The sequence below is a fragment of the Xenopus laevis genome, chromosome 3S (genome assembly GCF_017654675.1).
Source record: "Xenopus laevis strain J_2021 chromosome 3S, Xenopus_laevis_v10.1, whole genome shotgun sequence".
Classification (NCBI taxonomy): Eukaryota; Metazoa; Chordata; class Amphibia; order Anura; family Pipidae; genus Xenopus; species Xenopus laevis.
Genome location: NC_054376.1, coordinates 114585830 through 114611412, shown reverse-complemented (window position 1 = coordinate 114611412; position 25583 = coordinate 114585830). Strand labels below are relative to the sequence as shown.

General features: G+C 35.9%; 1 protein-coding gene across 2 annotated transcripts in view; it reads left to right on the top strand.

Annotated features, from left to right (window-relative positions):
- The first annotated feature begins 1698 nt into the window (after window positions 1–1698).
- Window positions 1699–25583, top strand: part of LOC108712411 (protein INSYN2B) — a 77735-nt gene continuing 53850 nt past the window's right edge. Inside the window, exon 1 of one of the 2 annotated variants that reach the window (XM_041588753.1) lies at window positions 1699–1884. The gene's annotated coding sequence lies outside the window, so the exon portion shown is untranslated. Of the gene's footprint in view, window positions 1907–25583 lie in introns of both variants that reach the window. The other variant, XM_018254629.2, reaches the window with a different exon arrangement.

Here is a 25583-nt window from a genome sequence, read left to right as displayed (position 1 = left end):
GAGCAAAGTGCAATTCCAAATGTTATTCTCCATTTTATTTACCCACAATAAATTCCCCATAATCATAAGATATGTGTGAAGTGGGGGTTGAGTTATTTACAGAAAACAGAGTTGAACAGAGTTTGCGTGTGATTCTTTGGGCTTAAGTCTGGAGTGCCTATTGAAGTGGGAACCCTAGAATTACCACCACGTTCATGATGGAAGTATCTCCAGGGTATCCTTGTGTCAATAGGTGCACTTTGGGCACAATCATCTGATCACACAGGGCAGGTGCACTGGTGCAAGCACAACTGTGACCATTTTAGGGGGGACTCCTCAATTTGACCCTTCGCCTTGAGCTATCTCACTGCACCCCATTATTGAATACCTTAATGAAACCAGGAGACAGAGATGGGTGTAAAATGGCCACAGCATTAATTCACATTTTATCAAATAAATAGGACCTTGCCAGCTTAACCCAAGGCAATATTCGAAAGGCAGAATTTAACAAGAGATTGCTACTATGCGAAGCCGCCAACATGCCGTGTCCTACCGCTGCTGTGACAAATAAAACGTATTTACTTAAACTTAAATTAACTTAAATATAATATATGTGCACTGTTTTGATCCTGAGGAAGGCAAAAAAACCCAGCCCAAAACCAATGCCAATTATGCTTCAAAAGGGAAAAAATTCCTTCCTGACCCCAATGGCCTTCAGAAACATTCCCTGGATCAAGCGTTTCACATTAATTTAACACAAATGAATACAAAACAGACTCTCACAATTATAATGTTTAAAGATACAGAAACCACAATATAACAGCGCTTTCAGGAAAACATCCATATTCAGTTATAAGTAGATAATATGAGAACATAAAGTAGAAAACTCCTGACATTTCACAAAATTTGCAAAATGGGAGAGGGTGGGTGGGATGTTTGTACCTGCTCAGAAGATAAGGAAGTGAACTGCTTCTTCCCCTGACATCACATCCCTCTCTTACTCCGCCCCTGGGTCTGGCCATCTCCTGCTTTAACTGATTCCTTCTCACCTAAACACAACTACATGTGATTCTGCACATCTCTGATCTAGACCAGTATAATTTGGCTGCTGGCCATTCAGATCCCTTGTCATGCAGCGCCTGCGTTTATAGCTCCAGGGCTTTCCTTTCATACAGTAAATGATCCCTTATATATTATATACTTGACAGGTATGGAACACTATCTGGAATGCTTGGGACCTGGCCTGGGGGTTTCCAGATAAGTATAATTTTCTGTAATTTGGATCTTTTTAACTAAAGTCTGCTACAAATCAAATAAACCTACAAAAAAGGGATATAAGCAGCTTAGTTTCTATTATTTTATTATAGATATCGGTAAATTCATTTACATTTCAACCTTTATATTCACTCTGGACACAGCCTGTATATTATCTCAAAAATTACCTTGATTTGGCAAATAAATAAATCCATAACAATTTAAAAACATGTTATTAACAAAAACACAGTTGAGATTTAGGTACCTGAGGTGTTATATAAACAAGGCTGTCATTTGAGGAAATGAAGTTCTTGTAAGGTACCAGAGTAGAACATTCTGCAAGGTCAGACATTTCTAAGTATCACTTGCACCGTGCAATGCCCAAACATGCTCGCTGTGTCCTGAGCACTGCATGGAAGTCTCTTCAAATTCAGCTGCTGGCCACTAGAGGTCTTTCAGTTTCATATGGAGGACGCTGCTCAGTTTGCAAGCTTTTTATTATTTATTCCTATGTGAGCACAAGCGGCAGACTTCTTGCATGCAAACAGAGATTTCTTCTGAGATAAAGGACTTACTGTGCCATTTTTATTTTCGGGAATCGCATTTAGTTGTTAATCAAAGCTTTGCTGAGAAGATAGATCTGTTCTGCAGGTAATAATCGTACATCTCTCAGGTATGGATATGCTTTAGGCACTGGCTTGATAATGCTACAAAGGGCAAAAGGCTTTTTCAATCAGTATTAATGGCTCACTTATGGCAAAAAAAGTCTTCATTGCTGCTAATTCTCCTTGAAAAGCATGCTGCTGGCAATATAGTATGACTTTTATTTATAGTGCTTTTTCTGTATCTGTTTTAAACAATGTTTAAATAGGCATCTATAGAAAATATATATATATATATATATATATATATATATATATATATATATATATATATATATATGTGTGTGTTCATGTATTTCTATGTAGATATACAAATCTATATATGTATTTGTCTACTCTGTTATGCAGTCCTTGTCAAGAACAATTTCATACATGTTGGAAACTCCAGCTAATAAGCATTCTTCAATGGTCCGAATATTTATTTTATTGTTTGTTTTTTTTTGCATTCTTATAAGTGTATCACACACTATTATTTTATTAAGAATCTCATGTATAGAATGGCCAATTTCCTAATATCAATTACTGAAGCAGCTTCTGCTGCTTCTGCGATTCAAGTCAGGTAGAGATAATTGAGTTTGATCAGGTCTACAATTTAACTTGAGCACGGAATCTGACATTGTAGCTGTGATTGAAAAATAGATAGAGCACAACTTGTATAATCACATTTGTGCAAACTCATTACTGACAGTGGCTTGTCATATCCCTTTCCCCATTGCTCACTTTTCTCTATGACCTGGAGGGAGGCAGGGGAAGAAAAGTGCTGGCAATGCTGGGCAAAGTTTCTTTTTCTAAATACAAAGACTGCAAATGCTGTATACTTTGTATAGCATAGATATGATATTAGTCATGTCTGACAGTGCCCTGTACGTTTGTTTTTTATATAGAGAGTTAGGCAAGTAGAAGAATGTATCCATTATAAAGCACAACTTTAAAATATATCCCATACTGAGTGAGCTCTAAACATATACAGGTATGGGATCCCTTATCCGGAAACCCGTTATCCAGAAAGCTCCGAATTACAGAAAGGCCGTCTCCCATAGACTCCATTATAATGAAATAATCCAAATTTTTAAAACTGATTTCCTTTTTCTCTGTAATAATAAAACAGTTGTTTGTACTTGATCCCAAATAAGATATAATCAATCCTTATTGGAAGCAAAACCAGCCTATCGGGTTTATTTAATGTTTACATGATTTTCTAGTAGACTTAAGGTATGAAGATCCAAATTACAGAAAGATCCGTTATCCGGAAAACCCCAGGTCCCGAGCATTCTGGATAATAGGTCCCATACCTGTATATCACAATATTTATGTTTTTGTGCATCAAGCTACATTCTTTCCAGTAATGACCTTGTTCTGGTTTCATCATTTCTCATCACAAATCAATAAATCTGTTAAGGGATAATGCAATTCCTGTTCTTCTACCATGAATAAGCAGAATCAAACTTGTCTCTATTCAGTATATATGGATCACTTCCTCTGAATTTTAAGTGGCTACGCGTTTCAAACGATTCATTTATTTACTGCCCTGTTAGTGTGCATCGTATCAATGGTATACCTCGCCATATGACAGAGAGGATTTCTAGTATACAAAGGAAGTTTCTAAACTGTTCTATAGGTCAGATTCTATCTAAAGAAATGGTTTGTCCTATGAAAGACAGAAAAGGTTACATGAGTTGGTCTATGATGGACTTTAACCCAGGGGGAACAAAGTGACCTGAGTATTGTTTTGTCCCTTACACTGCCAATGATTTGAACAAAATAATAATCATGGCCTGCTGTAATAGTTTTAGGTTGTCAGGTATTCCTAAGGAGCCACAGTTGTTACTTTACTACTTTATTTGTATATGTAATAAATTCACACTAACATGTAAATGAGCCATTGCTTGAAGGTGACTCAAATGCAAGCGAAGGGAAAAGGGTGACGTTTCGGTTTTTTTCCCCTCTGCTCTTGGAGCTACTTATCAAAGCTGGCACAAAAAGGCTCAGAATTGCACCATGTGCAACTGCCATTCCTTCTTATAACTAAGCAGCCACTTTATGGAGGAGGCTCTAGCTATCTTTATAGCACATCCTCTTATCTGAAATGTATTGTTTATATTGTTGAGTCTTTACTAGGATTGTCATCAGATCCTTTAAAAGATGTAATCTTCTTTAAATACGATTTAATGAGCAGCAAAAACTGCCAGCACTTAGTAGAAGTGCACAAACATAGCAGCATTTTGAAAAAGGAACATTAGGGGATAATAGTGTAGCTTATTCGTCTAATGCCATATCTCTAAATTGTCTTTAATCTGTATCTTTTTTTAAGAGTCTAACATAGTTGAACAAGGCCTTCTTTACCTCTTGCATATTTTTGTAAGTATATACATTTGATATGTACTTACCCTCTGTTGTACAGTGCAGAACAATATGTTGGCACTTTATAAATATATTTTGATAATAACACAGGTATGGGATCTATAATCCGAAATGCTTGGGACCTGGGGGTTTCTTAATGAGAAAACCTTCTGTCATTTGGATCTCCATACCTGAAAGCTGCTTAAAATTGTTTAAATGTTAAATAAAACCAATAGTATTGCTTTGCACCAATATGGATTCCTGCAGCTTAGTTACCATCAAGTACACAGTACTGCTTTATTATTACAGAGAAAAGGGAAAACATTTTTTGAAATTAGAATTATATACTTAAAATGATGTCTATGGAAGATGACCTTCCCATAATTTCGAATTTTCTGGATAACGGCTTTCTGAATAAGGGATCTTATACCTGTATAAGCATATAAAATACATATAATGTAATAATAACAGCTTATTCTCAAAAGCGCAGTTTTAGAAATGACTGAACATAGTGGGATGCATTGCTTGGTTCAGGAAATAAGCTACTTTCTGAGAACGTGTATTTAAAGGTATATACCTTTTGAAAAATATGATCAGAGGAAAGCAGTTAGCTCCTGAAAATTATCTTATAATAAGAACGTTTTTTTTCTCTCTCTGAACATAGTGTACCATGCCCCATGTTAATAATAAGGTTTGCACACAGTCACGATCATGTAACAACACTGAGCAAATTTGCACCTGGGCAGTAACCCATGGCAATCAATCAAACATTTGCTTTTTTATATCCTACATGCCACTGGCAAAAAAACAAAGAAACACAATGAATCACTGATTGGGTGCAGTGAGTTACTGCCCAGACGCAGAGCCTCACTCTACAAAAAAGATCAATATTTTACTTCTTTCATGAATTACTGTTTTAAAAATGATGGTCTTTTAAACAATAATATCAGCCCATTCAATGGAGTGTGTGCAGTATCACAGAATCAGTTGCCCAAAGATACAGACATTTTGCAGAAATATTTTTTTATTGGCTGATGCTAAAGCTTTTAGTGGCTGGTTTGCTCCTAGAACACTTATCACATGACATTTTCTGGCATCAAAGGTAAAAAAAAAAAAGTTAATTATGTGCCAGATTTATTGTGCAGGCCAATGATTTTCATTTTTCCATTGTTGCATCAGCCAAAATATACCATAAACATGGTATTTGGGCAAACAAGGTAGAATGGCATCACACTGCTGCTTAGAACTAGTATTGGTCATTAAAAAAAATATACTTTTGCCACTGATATTGCCTATTACACTACCATAACTGTCAACATTTTATCTTTCCTTGGGAATTTCTCCACCCTGGTGTCACATTGCGAAAGGAGGCATCTGATTAGGACAGAAGTAGTGCTGAAAACAGCAGTTTTAAGTATATGGCTACACCAGTCACAGACATATTGTCCTTCAATAGAAAAGTTCATAGGATGACTCAGAAGTGGTGGGAGCCCATCTGATAATTTTTTTAAATAACAGATTAAGCCAATCTTACCATCTGTAAGAAGCTCACATGGGACTCAGGCCATCTGTGGCTCAACCTCCCATAATACCAGTCTCCAATTTAAATGTCTTCAGTACTGATATTCAAATACTTCAAATGCATTGCAGCTGGATTTCCCAATTTCATGCACCCAATGGAATTCATAAATGTTTCTGTTTATTTGTATCTAATACATTACAAAGAACAAGTTTTAAATTGGCATCCAACATGACATATGCTTGATCACATTCAAATCTCAAATTATGACATAGCCGATGTTTTTTAGGTCAGGTCAGGTATATACAAAATTACAAAAACTACTAATGTTGGGATGTGTTAAAATTAACATGCCTTAAAATTAACCTTTTATAGGAATTTTCAAATGTCTTAAAAGTTCAAATTTATAGTAGAACTGTAAAATGTATCTGTTAAGTGCTTATAGATATGAGTGTTCCCTGTTTCAGTTCAGCATGTGAAGTATAGTATCTGGGGTTTAGCAGGTTTCTGCTAAATCTGTATAAGTTTGTAGAAATGTTTAACTTGAGGTACTTGGAATGAGCACAATTTTTAGAGAAGTTTAAAAATTTCAACAATTTTGGAGCTTCTGAATGTTCGAGAAGATTTAGTCAGAATGAATGAGGTGTGGCTAACATATTCCTTATGGTGTTTATGGACTACATTTTCTTTTTTATTTGAATTTTTTCCATATACAGTTGCGCTTTTTAATTAAAAGGCAATAGTGTTTATTCATACAGAAAAAAATGATTTCCTCAAAAATTATATAATTGCATTAATTTTTAAAATATTTACTTGCTGAATTTTTTTTTTAAAATAGCTTGAATGTTCAAAATACACCTTGCATTGACTTCTAGGTCAATGACAGATGGGATGCTTTGTTGCCCATGATTAAATTTGGGTACAGTGCGCATTGCAGCTAACATAGGAAATGATATTGGGACAACCTATGTGATGCAAGGTGTTGCACCACATATGTTTCCCCAATGCTAATTCCCATGTTAGTCTTTGGAGAAGAAACAACTGAGGTTTTGTCACCCTCTAAACCTGAAATAAATTTCAGCCAACAGAATTTCCCAACAGTCATTGCCCTAAAACAAGGTTTTAGTTGACAAATGTTTTCGTTTCAATCTTAGATTTTTTTATTCATCTCAAAAAATTCAAGTTAAAAACTCAAATTCGTCATGATTTTCTCAGCCCCGTACTGTTCATTTTTATTAAAGGACATGTAAACCCCCTCCACAAAAAATGTAATCAGTGAACAGCCTCTTTGAAATCTTTAGATAAGTGCCACTCTGGTTGTTAAAAGGTGAACAGTAAGGCTGCAGCATCCCCTTAATCACTTAGAAATCCTTCTACTCCTCTATCCCCCTCAGCCCCCTCCCTCAGGAATTTGCTTTGGCTGTTGACTTATGAGCATGCTCAGTTCTTCTCAGCTCAGATTACTAAACACACCCTGCAGTCTAACAGCCAATGAAGAAATAGCATTGCTGGTTCCCATAGAAACTCTGCTCTAGCTGTCTGACCTTTTTTTTCTTCTAACCACCTCTCCTGAGTACAGCGTAACCATTGCAGTGCTCCACCCCAGCAGAACTTTTTATTAAAGTATGCTGTGCCTCTGTAAACCTGCATTCCATGAACTTTACAGCATACATGTCCTGTTTCCACATGTCAGTGTTACTGATGATGTGTCAGAGGGAAAATGGCAGCCGAGTTAAAGCTGATATTTGTTTCAGGAAAATGTGATGGTGCTGGCAAATGGAAGGAGTACAAATGATGTGGACTGGGTGGGAAAGATATGCCCAATTTATATACATGGTAGGAAAATGTATGCTTTATGTGTCCTTTAACCAAAATAAGAAACATTTAGTCAAAAATCAAATGTTTCTGTAAAATTAAATGTTCCATTTGCTCACTCATTTTTAAAGATAATATTAGCCATAGGTATAAATTGAAAGCAGTAAATTTAAAGAATAGTAGATCCTGCTCATATTAATGCCATTTCATACAATCCTTCTATAAATACCTTTCAGAATTCAAAAATGCTGTTTCTGCAATTATTAGTAGCTGCTTAAACATGTGTTTCATAATGGATTTACACCCACATTCCACCTTTGAATGGCTCCTTTAGGATACACTGGGCTCAAAACCAAAAGAATCAAAAAACTAATTGAAGGGATCAAGTGTCCCAGGAATAGCCCAGTAACTATGCAAACACATTAATAAAATTTAACTCAGAAAGCATTTCCCTAGGCATATTTTATTAAGAGAATTTGAAGGATATCCAAAGAGTTTTATCCAAGCATTTCCTTAGGCTTTTCTATAAGGAAAAATGGAAAAGTATGTAGTTCTATTCATTGATGTAAACACACTCACTTTTCATCTGTATAATTTTTTGCAAAAGTACACTGAAATAAAACCACACGTGGTCGGTTTTAATTTCTGAAAGGATATTAAATGCTTAATTTGAAATCATAATTTGACTTTGGGAGTTTTAGCTCAAAAAAAATCTCCTTGAATTCAAATGTTGATAGATCAGCCCCTTAAAGTGAGATCAATAAGCAACAAAAATCAATAATCAACAAAATCCATCCATCAATAATCAACAAAATCTCGCACACATACAAGCTGAAATAAAAAGAATGCACCGATATGAACGTACCCTTTTCTCCTAAAAATCATCTGAGGATAAAAACTGTTTGTTGATAAATGCTGTGACATAGAGTCTCCACTGTCTCCTCTCTTCTCTTCTCTTCCTTCCTCTCTTCTTCCTTCTTTCCTTTATTAAATAATTGTAAATTGCAAAAATTGTTAATAAAAAACAAAACAAAATCCAAAATACTTTGCAAACAAATGAAGCATGGCAGTGCATTCACTTGGTTTCATTGAGTTTTCCAGTATGTACATATGTATTATTATTGTTGTTAATACCTCTTATAACAGAACCAGCATATTTAATTTGCACTTTACAGAACCCAAGGTCCCTATAATATGCACCCACACTATGACCAATTTGATAGGGCCCCCTGTTATTGAAATAGGAAGAACGGAAACTCAAACAGACCTTAGATATTATGCCCATGTCAAAATTGGTAATATACAAGAGAAGCCAAACAACTGTAACCCTTCTTATTAAGCTTGATGGTGTGTACAGAAAATCACTCAAACACATTTACAGATTATTGATCACTTAATGATGCTGACAAATGCAGGCATTTTGAAAAATGTTTTTTTTTTCTTTGACAGAGGCCAAGCAGATGACCTACAGCCAACAGCATCATCCATATAAACATGTTGTATCCAGCAGTTCACACAATACTAATTTGCATCAGTACCAGGCTGCATGAATAGCATTATTTCAAGTAATAAGTAGATCAGAAATATAACCTGTTAAGGAAGTAGATACCATTGCTCTATTTTATGCACAGGCATTGGCTCAGTTTGCAAGCTTTTGGGCCTCCCTGTTTCAAGATTGTTTTTTTAACTCAGTAATGGTAGGCTCAGCATTCTATAGGTCTTTATATTTTTTTATTTTATATATATTTGGAGCAGTTAAATCACTGTTTTTATTTTTGCTTACTTTAGTAAATACATAGTTATATAGATCAACAGTGAAACGGTCTTATATAATCATGAATCCAAGGTGATTAAATGTATGTTCTAGATTGGTCCACCAGGATACCAAGAAATCTCCTGGTGGGCCCAGATGTCTGTGCGCCATCCTGCTTACCCAGCACTTTACTGTGTATGACTATTCCATGGCCATTCCCAGGCAAAAATGCCGCTCCTGGTAACTAAGAGCCGAATTTACATTTTTCAATAGGGATGCACCGCATCCACTATTTTGGATTCAACCGAAACCCCGAATCCTTCTCGAAAGATTCAGCTGAATACCGAATCCTAATCCTAATTTGCATATGCAAATTAGGGGTGTTAAGGGGAAAATATTTTTTACTTCCTTGTTTCTTGACAAAAAGTCACGCTATTCCCCTCCTCGCCCCTTATTTGATTATGCAAATTAGGATTTGGATTCAGTTTGGCCTGGCAGAAGGATTCGGCTGAATACTGCTGAAAAAACCTGAAAAAAAAACCATGGCTGAATCCCGAACAAAATCCTGGATTTGGTGCATCCCTAGTTTTCAATTCGGAAATTCGGCTCTTCTAGTGCAGAGCGTGCAACTGCGCGCTCTGCACTAGCGACATGAACCCCCTCCTACCCCCGTCCTGGTCTGGAAAAGTGAGTGCTGTGGGCAGGGTCAGAGTGGGGGGCCCGGGGCCCACCGGGACTACTGTCCAGGGCCCCTTCCGACCCGCCCCCTACTGTGACGCGCCGAGTCTGCTCGTAAAGGCGCCTGGGTGCCTGGCGCATACGCAGAAGGTGCTGCGCTGATGGCGCTGCGCAAAGAAAACGTTTTTACAGATATCTGGAGATGTGTCTGGCCCGGCGGGGGCCCATTAAGGGTCGGGGCCCACCGGGTATTTTCCCGGTGTCCCGCCGGGCCAGTCCGACACTGACCGTGGGGAGGGGGGGCGGCAAAACGAAGCCCACCTCAGGCGTCAAAATGCGCAGGATCGGCCCTGGCCACTCCACATTTTGAATTTGAAGAAAGGATAATAGTATGTAAGTAAAAGAGAAGAGAATAAAGAAAAGAGAGGATGCAACATAATTTGGTGGGTGGGCCTACAGACATTTTCAAATGTCCCACTGGTACGATAGTATGAAATTGGTTAGGCTATTGTTGTCCATCTTAAAATCTAACAATTTAGAAATAGTGATGAGCAACATTTTCCACCAGGTTTTACTGCAAAAAAGTCGCTAAAGGACTCCAATGGGTGAAAAAAAAATTGATGTGCATCAAAAAAAATTGTTGCCCATAGACTTCAATGCATTTGACAAATTTGTTGCTGTTTCGCTAATTTTGGCGAAGCAAAACAAGTCAAAGTTTAAAAGAGACCTGTCTTTCATATCTAAGACATTTCTTTCTTTCCTACTCTAGACTTTAGAACACAAGTTGCTTGGAGAAGAAGAATACTTGCGCTACAAATCAATACAGTTTCAATGGTCAGAAATAGGAAGATAAATATATTATATTTTAATTTTAAATTTGGTCAAGTAGTTAGCAATACAAAACATTTGGGTTTCAACCTTTCACATTTGCATATGGATTAAAGAAACTACTCTTCACCTTTTTATAATCTGTCACAAACAGAAATAATATCTGTTGAAATCTTCACCACAAGAGATTCTTGGAATTATATTAAATTCTTGACTTTCCACCTACACCACTTACGTTATATACATGTAGATGTCAGTCTTTCTTTCATACACACGCATGGACACACAAACACACACATATACAGTACATAGTATAATATAAAGTAAATACATACTAATATGCTGTACTGTATCAGTGCTACAACCACAAGAGTGGTTTATCTCTGTATTTTTAGGCAGTGATTACTTCACATCTTTCATAGCTACACTTTACTGACTTTTCTCCAAATCTTTTTGAAACTTTGTTTTCAACATATTTCACCCTTGTGGGTAAAAGAGATCCAAAGGAGTAATTGGCAACTTTTTTTTATTCACACAAATTAAAACAAATTTTCCTATACTTCTTAAAAACTCTAACACATTCGAAAATTATTAAGGGGCAGATTTAGCAAGGGTCGAAGTGAAAATTCAAAGTAAAAAAATTATAATTTCAAGCTATTTTTGTGTACTTCGACTATATAATTGGCCAAAAATCGATTTGAATTTGAAAAAAATGTGACTATTCGAATATCAAAATTTATCATGTACTGTCTCTTTAAAACTTCTACTTTGACCATTGCCATCTAAAACCTGCCGAATTGCTGTTTTAGCCTATGGGGGACCTCCTAGAACCTATTTGGAGACATTTGGTGGACTCTGAAAAATCTAAGTTTTTGGAGCAAATCCTTCAATTAGAATTAGATCGAATTCGGTAAAACTTTGACCTATTCACCCAAAACTTTGATTTTTTTAAATACATTTCGATTGGTCTTTTTTTATTCGAATTTCGAAGTTATGGGAGTTCAAAAAAACTCTCATTACTTCTAAATTCGACCCTTGATAAATCTGCCCCATAGTGTAAAAACCATGAAAACCTCTAATGCAAAAAATCAAGTTGTCAAGGTCCTTTAGAAGTCAATGGGTGCTGTGCTGATCTTATTAGATGACTTTTAATACGATTTCTAGAGGTTTTAGAGGTATTCTAATTTTTAGTGCATTGTACAGTGATTTTTTTTTTTCATTCGTACTTTTTACGTTCAGATCTTTTAATAAATTCCCTGACATTTATGGTTTAGAGAAAAGGATTTTAGTCGTAGTTTCAAAATTCTCTAAAACCACTTAAATGAGTATGTTGATAAAGAAGCCTCTTAGTGATGGGCCAATCTGACCTGTGCCATGTTGGCAAAAATTTGCGATACGGCACAGAATTAACAAACCGCATTTCATCTAGGTGCTTTTTTATCTGTGAAACTAGACAAACACAGCAAAATAGTTTGCTCATTCCTATTTACACTATGATAATTGATTTATAAAAACTATGCACAATAAAACTAGATGAAATATGATCATTTTGAGTGTAGCCTTTACTAATTAAACAATAGTGCATCTTTGTTCTTGGCTAGTTCCTAACATGGCTAGTTTAGTATAATAATATAATCAATGTAATGTAATAATAATATCAATATAAAGGCCAGTGAACCTAAAGTAAACGGTGACACATGTAGAGGCTAATTATGAGTGGTATTATATGACTGTGTGACAGACCTTCCAGCACAAGCAAAAGCGAATACAGACCAAAGTGAATAGTTCTAAAGAAAAGATAAAAGTAGCTCAGTCTGCAGGAACGTCACTGCAACCTTTTCCAGCTTGTTCCATTTTGCAGTCATTTTAGTTCAACTGCATCTTTGAAATAAAAAGCAACATTAAATCATATTGTCGATAAATGCTTTTGTGTTGCCTGCTCTGTTTCGGACAACCTTTTGATATCATATCTATATCTGTAAAAGCTAAAGTATAATATCACAGGGCAACTAGGAAAATTGAATAAACAGATAGACTGGTATGATACATTCTCGTTTAAAATCCTTGAATAATGATAGTTTTCCTATAAAATTACATTACAGCATTACAATTTCGTTCTTATGAAAGAAATCTAAAAGGAATACAGCCTGGAACAATAGGTCTTAGGTTAAAATAAAGAAAACATGAAACTTTGCAAATCCATGAGAATGGATATATGAAAGAATATACAGAATATACATTCTATATTACATTCTATACATTAATGTTGTCAGTGTGTTTAATCATTTATTTTCCTCATATATAAAATAAAGGAATAGGTGTTTGTTGACTTTCACTGTATTCAAAAAGAAGGTTTAGCACAAACACTGTGTCCGTGGTTGTCTGATGGAACACACTAAAAAGTTATTAGTGGGAACGTTTAATTCAGCGTAATCAAAGCAATTAATTGAAATCATCTCAGACCCATCTTCCCTGGTCTGGTAACATCTGATTGGAGATTTGACGTAAGCACTGGGGAAGCTATTTTACAATTTGTCAAGAGATCCCATTCAATATGCCTTGGACAATGGCAGCACCGGGTAATCTGCGTGATTTTATGGTTTATGTTACACACTTGTGAAATGGATATGATTGTTAATGAAAATATTGGAAGGTTTGAGAGAATAAGAGGCGGCATCCTGTATATCATGGAGTATGGCATCATGTATATTCATTAGCATAGTTTTACAAAGGACAGATCAAACAATTGTACTTTTTTCTCATAATGTATAGAGTAGGAAGTTAGACATTTGGGGCACATTTACTAAGGGTCGAATATTGAGGGGTAATTAACCCTCAAATTTGACCCTCGAAGTAAAATCCTTCGACTTCGAATATTGAAGTCGAAGGATTTACCGCAAATACTTTGATTGAAGGATTTTAATCGATCAAATGATTTTTCTTCAATCAGAAAAAGCTTAGAAAACTTATGGGGAAGGTCTCCATAGGCTAACATTCGGTAGGTTTAAAGTGGCGAAGTATGTAGTCGAAGTTTTTTTTAGAGAGACAGTACTTCGACTATCAAATGGTTGAATAGTCTTTCGATTTTTAGTTCGAATCAAAGTCGTAGTCGAAGGTCGAAGTAGCCTATTCGATGGTCGAACTTCGAAATTCAAAGTTTTTTTGATTCGAATCCTTCGCTCGAGCTTAGTAAATGTGCCCCTAGGGCTACATACCAAGGCTATCAATACAGTGAGAACTGGCCGAAGGACCATGTGCAGACGTCAATGGTATATTCTCTAACTGATTTATGAGTATTACTTTTATTGATAGACAATTATGTATTACAAATAAATCCATTCTGGATGTGCTATCATTACCAGGGGAACAGGATAAACCAGCCATCTAAGCGTTTAAGTAGAAGATGAGATTCAATATTGATAAATGCAAGGTTATTTACTTGGAACTTAATAACCTAAGTTTAAAAATATACAGACAAACTCATTCCATTTCCTGTGATAAAGGGGCAATGGTCAAATGAACTACCAGTAAAATCACATTTGTCCTGTACATTTTGGAGGAACTGCGCAGTCTCCTGGCCTCAACTTCCAAACTCTTTATAAGCTTAGTGACCCATTTCAGCTTACTCATGCTTTTGTGGAGAAAAAAACTTGGAAGTCTTCATACGTTTGCCTGAATGAGCTTTTATTTATTTTTTATTTCAATGAAGAAAAACATAGACACCTACAACCTACCAAAGGTTTTCAGATCAGGCAAACTGATAAACATTGCTGAGCTTTTTTCAGCAAAAAAATCCCTACATGATTATTAAGTTAAATTTTTTCAAAAAACACAGACAAATCTTAAATGGGCCCCTATGTCTCTCAAGTTACTTTCTTTAGTCTCTGGGCGTTACTTCCACTGGCAGGTAGACTTCTTGCCCTGTGTCATGTTCAGAGAGCTTACTCACTTTCTCAATCAGAAGAACCATCTCTCCTTCTCACACACAAGTAAGAACCCATAGATATGGACACACAACTTTTTTTACTTCCAGTATCAGCTCTGCCCTCAGCTACCACCTATTCCCCTGGTTAGGAGGGGCAACTAGGGATCCATCTACAGCCCGTATTGTGTACCATAAATTCACACATTTCGGTGCATTTTAGGCTGTTCCACAGATCCGCCCACCCCTGGTCTGATGTTCTACATTCAGAGAGGAGATTAATATATTTGTAATCCTGACCTAAATACAAACCTCTACGTCCACAGCCCTTTATTTCAAAAGAAGAATCCATACCATTTTATACTAAATAGTCAAAAGCAGATATAAAGGGTGCCATAATGAATGCCTCTTTTAAAACAGTGAATACCATATGTATACAGACTTTTCAAGATGCATTTCCTTTATCATCAACAAGTAGGGTGTATACTGTATACAGATTTTTCAAGATGCATTTCCTTTATCATCAACAAGTAGCTCATTTTGTCATTGGAATTTTGTCAATACATTTTGGTGGTAATGCGATTAAGTTGCAAGGTTTGCATCAAATTCAGTAACTCAGCAAATGTTGTTAGCAGAACGTGTGATCAGCTTCAAAGCAGTTATCTGATTGGTGGCTTTGGGTTACTGGACTCTGCTACTCTTCCTACATGGCCCATCTATATGATATGATAAATCTCTTGCAGTTTTAACACACGACAAATTCGCACCAGGGCACTAACCAAAGGGTGGCCTCTGGTGCACTTGGTTTTCTATGGGAAACAAATCCCCTGCCATCTGTCTATAATGCCCTATTTGAAACGACTAATTATGACTCATCATAAGCATCTATTTTCCATAGAAAACAGCCTACCTTGATAGTCTACCCTCATAATTGAATTGTTCCATTCATCTCACCAGTTTAGTTGCACATCTCTGCATTCTCTCTAGCTCATTTATATCCTTTACCTCCAGTATCAGGGACTGGAGCCCAAAACTGCACTGCATACTTTAGATAAAGCCTTACAAGGGATCCCTAGATTACTTTTTTCCAGCAAGACAGTACTTTATGTTAATAGCCAATAAATGACACTGTTTACTCACTTTCAATACATGAATAAATTACGCAGGTGTAACTCTAAGCAGAGTTACACCTGTTGTTAGCCACAAATATCCCAAGATCCTATTCTATTAGAGGAGAAGGAAACCTAGTCGGCGCAAAAACCCTCCCCCCCTCCCGCGATCTTCTTCCTGCTTTGACCGGCATTTTGGCGCATGCGCAGTAGGAGCATTTCCCGGGAAGGATCTACTGTGCATGTGCCAAAAGTCATGAAGTTTTCCGATTTCACTTCATGACTTTTGGCACATGCGCAGTAGATCGTACCAGCGAAATGTTCCTACTGCGCATGTGCCGGTCAAAGCAGGAAGAAGATCGCTTGGAAGAAGATGGCGTCGGTGAACTCTGTAGACTGGACCTGCGCAGAAGGGTAAGTAACAAGTTAGGGGCATTTGCCCAGCGGGACAGGTAGGCCAGGGAGGAGAAGGGAGGGGAAGCAACACAGGGGAGGGGGGGAGAGTTTTTGCTCCGACTAGGTTTCCTTCTCCTTTAAGGAGGCCCCCAACACACTGCAATTTAGTGTATAACTCAAATAAAAAAAAATTCTAGCAAAGTGAATAACCTTGCACTTATCTACATTAAACTTCATTTGCCAGTGTCCTGCACGGTTTTCCAATTTAGTTAAATTACTCACAAGGGCAGCGTCCTGCGTGGAACCTATAGTTGGGCACAATTTAGTATCGTCAGCAAAAATAAAAAAAACTGTATTTTCATTGCCCACCTCCAGGTGATTAATAACCAAGTTAAAAAGCAAGCATGACAACAATAAGTTATACAGTCTATTTTTGGTTATATGAACACTCATTTTATAAATTGACTTACAAGACAGTATACAGTAAACTGTTCTACTTTTGTGAGTGTATCATACAGAGAGTTGCTTAAATTTTCAGTTGTGGGCATTATTGGATTGATTTTTGCAGGTGTGACATTACTTTGGCATAGCCTTTGCTCTGTGCATGCTTGTTATCCAGGCGATACAGATATTTTATAAATATTTATTTCTATATTATGCTCTGTTGCTGTGCTGTGGTGTTGATAGAGGACTCACATCTAATTTCAAAACTACACAACCTTTACTACGCTTTTCCTTACAATCCTATCTAGATTAAACCAACTGCTATCAAAAGGTCCTGCAATTTCAGTTGATTTTATCAAATGCCACAATTGTGAATTATGAAGCATGAATTATTCATATTTAGAAATGTCAAATATGTTATGTTACTGCTGAGAGAGTAAAACATATTCTTTTTGAATTTATTTTTATTTGGAATTAATGAATTCTGCCAACTTACTGCTGGATTTGACCTTCCTAGTCAAATAAATTGTAAACATTACATAACATTTATGGAATAAGGTTGCAAGCTATGGAAATGCAGAGGTTACTTTACTAAATACCTATTAACCTATATCTATAATAACCAGGTAGAGACAAATAGATTCACAAAAATCTGCTGTCAACTGCTTACACTCTTTGTTTGTTCAGTTCAGAGATACAAACTAATACACAAATCAAATTGGCTCTATGGCACTGATCCATCTAGTGTCCATCCATCAGATTATGGTTTAATGGTAAACCAGAGGTTCAGTTAAGTCACATTGGGGTTTAATCAGCCACGTTTTCTAGTTAGGTAGACCCTATTTTGACTTATTGCTAGCATTTTAATGTTTTTTTGTTTTGTTTTTTGTTGCTGCTCTGAAAAATATAGTTAGACAACAGATAATAACCACTTCCCCCTTATCTACACATGAGATGTTTAATATGCCTTATATGTAATTAGGGTATCCCAGTAATAATGAATGTCTTTTGGAATTTTTGTGGAGAGGGCAAAATAAAATATTGCAATTTGACCACAGGTCAAACAGGATAACTTAATTGGTTTGGTCCATCTAAAAGAGCATTATGTAGAATTCTGTTCTTGTGTCCGTGTCTGGATGGGCAAATTACTTCATACCCGTATACTCAAATCTGAGAAACAGTGTCCTTGTTCTCACAATTCTAGCATCCTCTGGCAAAATTGCCTGGTTTAGGATGGTAGCAGACCAGTAAATATGGGGTTGCACAAAGATTGTGCCACTAGCACACAGAAAAAATAAATAGTTCTGTACATTGTGATATAACTTAACCCATAAAAAAACCCCAGATCATGAGCATTCTAGATAACAGGTATCATACCTTTATGTATTTTAGATACATGTATCACAACATACAGGTGCACTATACCTTTATGACCACAGGAGATACATGGGCAGTTCCAAAGTCACACTGTCTGAGTCAGCTTTGTCTATTAGCAGCCTCCTTCAAGCACAAAAACATACTGAACCTTGTATTTGCTGAGAACCAGCAGGAATCTCCTTATCTAACTCACCTGTAGGCTTACGAGCAAAGGCAAGCTTCACTTACTTAAGAATCATCATACCAGCATGTGCAAGCAAGAGAATTATTCAGGAACTTGAAGGCACTAATTATTATTATCACAAATTTAAAGCACCAACATATTCCATAGCACCATACAATAAATGGGTGTATACATTAAACATACAGATTTACATATAAAGCAACTAATAATTGGTACAAGGAGGCCTCTGCCCTCATTAGGCTTAAATTTTATTCTGAAAGGCAGTGGCATAGCAGAGGGAGAGGGGTTGCTGAGGTGTGCAAGCCTAGCAGTAGTATTCATTATGGATTGAAAGGGTCACAGTCTCTGAAGGGAATAGAGTGTGACTGTATTCAATGTGTGATAGGATGAGAGAGAGAGCGAGAGAGAGAGAGAGAGAGAGAGAGAGAGAGAGAGAGAGAGAGAGAGAGAGAGAGAGAGAGAATTGTGGTGGCATCTTGGGTGATAAATTAATATTGTCAAAATATTTGTACACACTCTTAATCATTAATGTATCTCACTTAAACACATACAGAAACTAGATGTGGATACCTAGTTCTCCCACTGTTGAACTGTATTCATTAAAGTTCCAGTTTTCCCAGCTCCTGATCAAAATAAGGATGGAGTAAAGGTTTATTTTTTTAATGTTTTTATGGCATGAGACTGGCAATAATATGATTCAGACACTGCATATGACTTCCCTGTTCAAGGACAGCAAGCTGCTTTTATAACCTTTCATTAATGATCTGTGTCTAGATTTTATAATCCATTCAAAGCTGTAACTGTATGTCCAGCCCATGGCTTTAATAAGGTCAATTTCACGAGCATAACGACTAGCTTTTGGGAAACGATACATCTTCACAGCAGAATTATTCCTATGGCTTACAAGATACAGACGATGAACTCATTATGTTCTTTAGCAAAGTTGTTTTTTTATTTGGCGAAGGGGAGATGAAGTAGTTACCCAATTAGCCATGAAATTGAATTTACATTTGTAGAAAATGCAATCCTTAAATGCATAAGGTCCGAGTATTAATCAAATGTCAGAGTTCATCAATAATTCCTGCTTCAACGTCAGCCTCTTTTAATTCAATTAAACTTCCGATGCTCTTTAAGATCTGATATGATTTGTAACATTTTGTAGCAAATACTTCAATTTAATGCAGATGTTGGTATAAATTCTAATAGGTGAATGTAATAAAAGTAGCAAAGAGCAAAACAATTTGCACAAATAAATAAAAATTCACAATTTAATATTCTTCCCTAAACTGTTATTGGACTGCGAATTTTAATCGGACACTTTTAAGAAGTAATTGAGAATGATGTAATCTTCTGCAACAAAGTTTTATTACATTCAGGGGCACATTTACTATTGGTCAAATATCGAGGGTTAATTAACTATCTAAGTAAAATCCTTCAACTTCGAATATCGAAGTTGAAGGATTTACCACAATTCGTTTGATCGAACGATCGAAGGAAAAATCGTTCGATCGAACTGTTAAATCTTTCGAATCGAACGATTCGAAGGATTTTAATTCAACGATTTTCCTTTTGATCACAAATTGCCTAGAAAGCCTATGGGGACCTTCCCCATAGGCTAACATTGGTGCTCAGTAGGTTTTAGATGGCTAAGTAGGTATTTGAAGTTTTTTTTAAAGAGACAGTACTTCGACTATCGAATGGTCGAATAGTCGAACGATTTTTAGTTTAAATCGTTTGATTCGAAGGCGTAGTCGAAGGTCAAAGTAGCAAATTCGATGGTCGTAGTAGCCAAAAAAATACTTCAAAATTCGAAGTATTTTTTATTCTAATTCTTCACTCGAGCTTAGTAAATGTGCCCCTCAGTGTACACTTGCGCATACTATATAATTTGCAAACCATCTTCATCTATTGGAAGAGGTCGTTATACGTTTCTGGGTTCGCAAAAGGTATATTAAATTTGCGCAAAGGAAAATTTCTTCATTTAAAGGCATAACTTTTTGCATTGAGAATATTTTTCCATTACCACCGAATTATATTATACCCCCATTAGTCGTCAATGTTTTTATACATATATTAGAGAGTAGCAGTCTTCGAGTGGACTGGAGCTTTTATCGATTCAGTGGATACTGGTGCACTGTTACCCTAAACTATTTGGGAGTAATAAGTACTAAGGAAAGAAACCTTAAGAAAATGTTATAAAAATAAAGCAAAAGTGTATTTTTTATTCAATAATATGTAAAGAAAAATGCAAAAAAAAAACAAAATCACAAAAAACATTTTACTATTTTGTTATTTACTGCTTTGCAAGTTTAGTACATTTCTCCTACATGGGATTCATAAGAATGAAGATAACATCTGTAAGCAGGGGGATAATCAAAGAAAAACTAGGCAAATATATGAATACACTGGGAAGGAAATAGAAGTGGTATAAAGGTGGCAACAGACGTACAGATAATATCATATGAAACAAATTTTTGTACTATAATCCATGCGTGTATGGTGGGAGATGAGCCTACCGATATCAGCAGAAGATTTGGATATCGGTCAGCTCGTTGGTCTGGCTTTTAAAGGCACCGAACATCGGCCATTGTTATTGCTGAATTGTCAGATACAGGTAGAATTCCATTTTTTCTACCGGTATATCTGATGATTCGGCTCTACACACGTGTATTGAAGCGAATGATCTTTCTACCATCTAATTGTAATGTCTATGGCCACCTTTAGTCTTTACACTGATGCCTAGTGGAGTACTGTAAATTTAATTTGCCCAAATACACCTATATGCATTCATGAATTTTGGAAACAATACAGTTTCAGCAGGACTTAACTGTGCAAAACAAAATGACTGCATCTATATATATGAGAGATACTTACTAGAATGAACAACTACTTGGTAGTTAGAACAAAAAGATTAAGATGCCAATATGCCAGTTTTAAAAATATAAAAATATTGTAGCTGTTGCTTGGTAAAACATAAATTAACACTTTAGAATTTAACAAATTGTTTTTCTCTTTGAAATTATTTGTTCCAATGCGGAAAATGATCCTCCAAATCTTTTATCACCCTGCTCCCACCTTTTCACAATAGTTTGCACCAGAGAACAAGAATTTGAATGGGTGATGGTTTTCAGAGCTCCTCAGAAAAAGCACAAAGCACTACCACTCCATAGGGCAGAATGGCATTGGGATGATCTTAGCAGGGACTGGAAAATACAGTAAATCATAGTGCCGGGAATTCTTCTGGACTTACAAATTCAAAATATAATGAATCTGCACTTAATGTTAAAAATGTAACAAAAGCGTTATTTAGATAATTGCTCACCACATCTCGGCATAACATCCCATTTAAACATATCATTATCCTACAATTTCCCCCTCTAGGGTTTCCAAGAAGCATCTAACTTTTGTATGTTGGCAACAGTTTCAGATGGTAATAATTTAGAAAATTTGTTTTAGAATTACCTAACATTTCTAAGCCACAGTAAGGGGCCAATTCGAGGGAAGGTATAGAAGAAAAAATACTTTGGATTTCGAAGTGTTTTTTTGGCTACTTCGACCATTGACTACGACTTCGACTTCGAATCGAAGGATTCACACTAAAAATCGTTCGACTATTCGACCATTCGATAGTCAAAGTACTGTCTCTTCAAGAAAAAACTTCGACCCCCTAGTTGGCCACCTAAAAGCTACTGAACCCAATGTTAGCCTATGGGGAAGGTCCCCATAGGCTTGGCTAAGTTTTTTTGGTCAAAGGATAATCCTTCGATTGTTGGATTAAAATCCTTCGATTATTCCTTCGGTCGGTCGATCGAAGTATTTGCTCAAAATCCTTTGACTTTGATATTCGAAGTCGAAGGATTTTCATTCCCAGTTGAATATCGAGGGTTAATTAACCCTCCATATTCGACCTTTGATGAATTTGCCCCTTACTGTAGACTTTAGTAGATCTTAGAAGTAGCTGAAGCTGCTTGTATCAACTAAGGTATCAAATATTTACAAAAATTTAAAACAGAAAGCAACTGAAACATTTTTTTTTCTGTTATCTGAAAACATTTTAACTGAAAAAAGAAAAATTAAAGAACCCCTTTTAATATTCAGCTCCATGTGCACCATGAGAGAATAGCTATAGATAATGAGCCATGTGTTCCAACTTGTGATGGGTGAATTTATTAGCCAGGCGCAAATTTTTCGACGTTTAGTGAATTTCGCGGGAAATTCGTGAATTTTTGGGCAAAGCGAAACAGTGCAAATTCGCCCATCACTAGTTCCAACATAAAGGACAGATACCACTATGCTGAAGATTGCATTGAGGGCATAACAGCACAAAACAACCAAAAATATATCCCATTAAATAGATCAGTCCTGAGGTTATATTTTCTTTATTAGATTTTACATCCCATAGTCAATGATATTCTGGAAAAAGTCTTTATCTTATCAGATTCACCCAACTTGTAGGATGCGATATGTTGCTCCAACACCATCCTACAAAGTATCCCATATAGTTTGGCTCTAAAGGAGCTGGAAGAATGGTGAAAATTTTTTAAAATTGCTCAGCAAGTTCAGTTGCTTTAGACTTATCACTAACAGATAGACCTTCTAAAATATACTTTTGGAATGGACCTGGTAGCTCCTTAAAATGCGATATACGGAATGTGCTATAACTAATTAGTTCAACACTATTGCATCCATGTAATGCATCTGCAAGGGTTAAAACGGTAAGGAAAGCCGTTTCACCGAAATGAGTACTGGCTATATTTAGAATAAAGTTGGATGCTCCATTGACATTTGATTCAATTATTCAACAGGTCTTGGATGGTGGAACAGTCATTCTTACTGAATGTTTTCAGCTTAAAATAAATATAAAGGCAAGTACATTTTTTTCAGAAAAAGTTATACATTCGCTGCGGCTTAGAAGATATTTGCCGTCACTTTAATCGCATGCTACAATGGTTGTACTCTTTCAGCCTTGAGATTCCATTAAGACAAGTGTTTATTGAAGTCGCCCTTCTGCCAAAAACCCCACGTTACCCAGAATATATCATGGGAATTAGACGCTGGAGAAAGAAACAGGTGATAAAAGTTAAACTTTAATCTCTTGTTAGTCGATGACTGGGGGATGCTTGTTTAATGCTTTCAGTGATTTGCTGGCTTTTTTTAAATTACTTACTGTATGCTAGACTATATTTATTTCCCCAGCTTGGTTGAAGATTTAGTTTATGTCACACTCATAATACATCTACCAAAATGATAAAATAAATTGAACATCTCACATACCGTGACTTGTACTGTTTATTATATTATTAATCTGTTTAGTGAGAAGATAAGTGTAGCACATCCTTTCTAGCGCGGCCAATAAACACAATACTATTCAACCTTTACATGAGATAATGCCGAAAGAACAAGTGTAAAGACAGAGACAAGCAGGCATACTGGTTATTTATTGTACTGTATTGTATTGCACTGTATAATACTTTGATAAAAGGCACTAAGATAAAGAATGTAGTAAGCTTTCATATCTCTCAAAAGCCCTCGCCAAAAGCAAGATTCTTATTTATAATTTGGTGTCTATAACTCACACAAATGCAAGAATAATATTATACAAAACAAAAAAGTTAATCCAATAAAAATGATGTAAACATTTTTTTTATATACCTTGACATAAAATTCCTTTGCCCAAATATCTCAGCAAGGTCCATGGCAGTCTAATGGATATGACTTGGTTTGGCAGATGTCAGGAGTGCTACTTGCCTGAATGTATACGGTTAACTATTGAGTTTGGTAGAGGAAGAGTTGTGGCCTGGACATAATTTTTATGGTTTGGGCAAGGACCCCTCATTGTTTATCGGATTCCTTTTAAATGTAAAAGTGTTCAAAAAAGAACTTTGATTTGTTAAATTCAATTTAATTCATTTTGAGCTTTAATGGGGGAATGCAATATGTTTCTGAAATTATACTTTTAAATACGGCACGCAGATATGGATATGAACATATGTATATGTGTGTGTATGTATATACAGTATATATATATATATATATATATATATATATATATCATGGTTTTTGATATTTTGCAATAACTAGGTACTCTGTTTGTTTTGCGAGGTTGTCAGTGAAAACGTATATTTTTGCTGGTTATTTCTAGGTATGTCTTAATACTGACAGTTTAGTATGCCTTAATATAATGTACCGTTAAGGTCAAACACTTCCTGAAGCATTTACAGATTACAGGGCAAAAGCTTTATTCAATTATGAGCTGAGCTAAGACTGATAGTAACATAAACTTTGTTGGTATTATGACAAATAAAAAAATGGCTTCCATCTGAAAATAAAATTCTCAAAGATAACATGATTCACATAATTCACATTTTCTATGAGATAGCTTATCTGTAAAGCTATATCTGTGTATTTTCTCTTTATAGTAATTTTCTTTTAAGCTTAAAAAGATAGCATTGACCATTCTATTTTCTTTGAATGCCTTAAGGCAGTGATCCCCAACCAGTAGCTCGTGAGCAACATGTTGCTCTCCAACCCCTTGGATGTTGCTTTCAGGGTCCTCAAAGCAGGTGCTTATTTTTGAATTCCAGGCTTGGAAGCAAGTTTTAATTGCATAAAAACTAAGTATAGTGCCAAGTAGAGCCTCTTGTAGGCTGCCAATCCACATAGGGACTACCAAATAGCCAATCACAGTCCTTATTTGGCACCCCAAGGGACTTTTTCATGCTTGTGTTGCTCCCCAACTCTTTTTACATTTGAATGTGGCTCACAGGTAAAAAAAGGTTGGGGACCCCTGCCTTAAGGTATTGTTTACTCAACTCTATTTCATCAAACAAGAATTGTTCTATTGTAGGAATGCCCAGAATATAAATATAAATGTATGTAAATACAGGCATAATTTAGTCCCTATAAGCAAATTACTACAGACAGAGAAATGTTGCTTTTCTTAACCACATTTTATTTATTACTCACATGTATCTATATTTTTCTTGTTTGTTTTCTTGTTTTTGTAGTCTCATACAACTATATATTGTATATAAAAAATATTTCAAAATTGTATTCATTTTGTTAGGAATAAGAAGAAAGTTGCAAGAAATAAGAAAGATTTTAAAGGGATTCCGTCATGGGAAAACATGTTTTTGTTTTAAAAAAAATGCATCAGTTAATAGCATTCTGTCAGCAGAATTCTGCACTAAAATTTGTTTTTCAAAGTTCAAATAGATTTTTTTATATTTACTTCTGAAATTTGACATGGGGTTAGACAAGTTCATTTCCCATGTGCCCAAAGTCATGTGACTTGGGCTCTGTCATTCTTTACTGCTGCACTTC